Below are 2,710 nucleotides of genomic sequence, written 5' to 3'. Positions count from 1 at the left end.
CACAACAGACAGACAGACAGACAGACAGACAGACAGACAGACAGACAGACAGACAGACAGACAGACAGACAGACAGACAGACAGACAGACAGACAGACAGACAGACAGACAGACAGACAGACAGACAGACAGACAGACAGACAGACAGACAGACAGACAGACAGACAGACAGACAGACAGACACACACACACACACACACACACACCACACACACACACACACACACACACACACACACACACACACACACACACACACACACACATGTAGTTATCGATGAGAATCTGAATTGGAACACTAAATGGGTTTCGGACCAGTTGCACGGTTTTTGACTGAAATCAAAATTGTAAATACAAAATATATGAACACTTAACATAAGAAGTATTATAGTAGTATAAAACATAAAATAAACATATTTATATATATATATATAAGCGTGCACACTAGGGTTAAAATATTCAATACAGTGCCGTATTATGCACAGTTTAAGGATCATGCGCAGATCTCACACTCTGGTGCATACCCTAACCCATCCTCCACACTGTGCGACCATTATGGGCTGTTGGTCGCCATGGTAACCGTGTGTTATGAGAGCGGTGCAAAATATACGATATTTAAATGTTTTAGTTTCTTTTTTGTATGTCATGCATCATTAAGACTCGGCAGCTGATAGTGTTGTCCCCGTCCCATGTGATCTCCATCTCTCTAACGTCGTTACACTTCCTGTTTCTCCTCATAATCTCATCTGAGGAGAGGTCAGCCCGGATGCTTTCTGATGGTTATTTTCAAAGAAGTTGATGATTGTTTTTCAGGTTTCTGCTGCAGATAAAAATAACTGCACGTCTGAAAGAGTCTGTTCTGTTTCAGAGGGACTGGACTCTGAAGGGTCACAGGTCTTATTATGTTATCATTATAATGCATCACACAGCTTCCTTTCCTTTCTGTACCTCCTCGTGTGCTCTAATAACCTCTTCTTACCTGCTCCTTACTTTTCTATCTGTTCATGCTCATTTTACTCTCCACCACTCTTCCTCTTTCTATCATCCCTTTCCTCCAACACCTCCTTATTCTTTTGACTTCTATCCTCCTCTATATCTCCTTTTGTCCTCCCATATCGTTACGTCCTAAGTTCATTTCTTACTGCTTCTACATGCAACTCATTGGTTCCTTCATGACTTCCTTCTTGCCTTTCCACTTTTTCATTCCCTGATGTTTTGAACACACACTAAACATATGGCCAGGGGTCGGCAAGTAAGTTTGGCCTTGGGACAATTTCTTTCTGAGCCACTAGATGGTGGGCCAGAACATAATCAAAGGCCAGAGCCTCTAGCTAGACCTGCCCAAAGGGAGGCTCGTCCTCTCTAGCCCCATTTCAGTCCCATGTTAAAAGCCAGGGCTATTATCTGTATTTTAACAGACTTATCTTTGAAATTGCTTCTCGTTCTGCGCTGTCCCGTTCAAATGAAATCGCCGTCAATCACGTTGCCATGCTCGCGCCAGGGCCGGGGGAGGGGTTACAAGGCTCGCATTCCCTTGCACTCGGACATTAGGGATTTTCTCTCACAAATGTCCGATGAGCAAAAACTTTTCTTTCAAAACAAAGCTGCCAACTGGGGTGGCAGCATATGCACCGCAACCCCTCGCCCTCCATGATCAAGCGGCTTCTCCGATTTTGTTGTCAATGTTTTGATGTCCTAAGTAAACATTACGTTTGAATGATTTAGTGAGCTGGTGTTCTTTTTTTTAAGGCTATTTCAGCACCACGCGCTGTCCAGCTACTTATTGATCCACTATCAGTGTCTGTGCATCCCGCTGGGTCAGTGTATGTTTTGGTCATTGGATGTTCTTTTCACAAATGGATATTCAAAAACAAAAAACGACTGGATATTTGATTTTCGTTTTAAAATTGTAAAAAACAATATTGAAATACAAGGCGTTTTTCTTTATCATGGTCAAAAATGGATTTACTAAACTTAAATGATTTTCATTTTCTGCTTCTCAAAACAAAAAAAATAAAATCACTAGAAAACAGAAACAAAAACCCCCGTTTTTTCATATTCTGCTACCGGAAGTTGTCTTTCAAAATAAGAGCGCAGATGAGGACGGTCAATCCGTGTATCTACGGTCCATTTGGTTTCACAGCGAAAACATCTAAGACACATATTGAGCCCAGATAATGAATGTTATTAAGGGCTGTAAATATAATAGGCCTATGTCTAAAATGGACAACATTGTTTGGATATTTCAACTATACATCGATTCTGCACTGCTGTCAACTCATCCGTCTCTCCAGTTTGTTATTATTTTTTCTGCCAATAGTTCTTCGTGAGATCGATCCTTTTGCACTCAGTAGGCTAGTAGTGAAACTACTCCCATAACAAGTACTATGAAGTACTTACTGTGTACTTTTTGAGTAATCCTCTGTCAATGTCCCCTCCTGAGAACAAGAATGCATGTTTCTCTGCTATTTTGAGTATTTGAAGAGGATATGGTAGACTTGATATCAGCAATAGCCTACTTCCAGTCAGTACTCCGGCAGCAGCATTTTTACCCTCGGAAAGTCTTGCACGCTATTTAAATGGACTTTGATTGAAGTTAATAACAATATTGATATTCTATATACAGCATATTTGATGCAGTCTTTCTGAACAATTTTAAAATAAAATACTGCAAATGAAGAATATTTGTAATGTTCTGCACAGATAGCGC

Source organism: Notothenia coriiceps, unplaced genomic scaffold, assembly GCF_000735185.1.
Source record: "Notothenia coriiceps isolate Sejong01 unplaced genomic scaffold, NC01 NC01_scaffold00004667, whole genome shotgun sequence".
NCBI classification, from domain to species: Eukaryota; Metazoa; Chordata; class Actinopteri; order Perciformes; family Nototheniidae; genus Notothenia; species Notothenia coriiceps.
The sequence above is the reverse complement of the archived record's forward strand: the minus strand, read 5'-3'. Positions refer to the sequence as shown.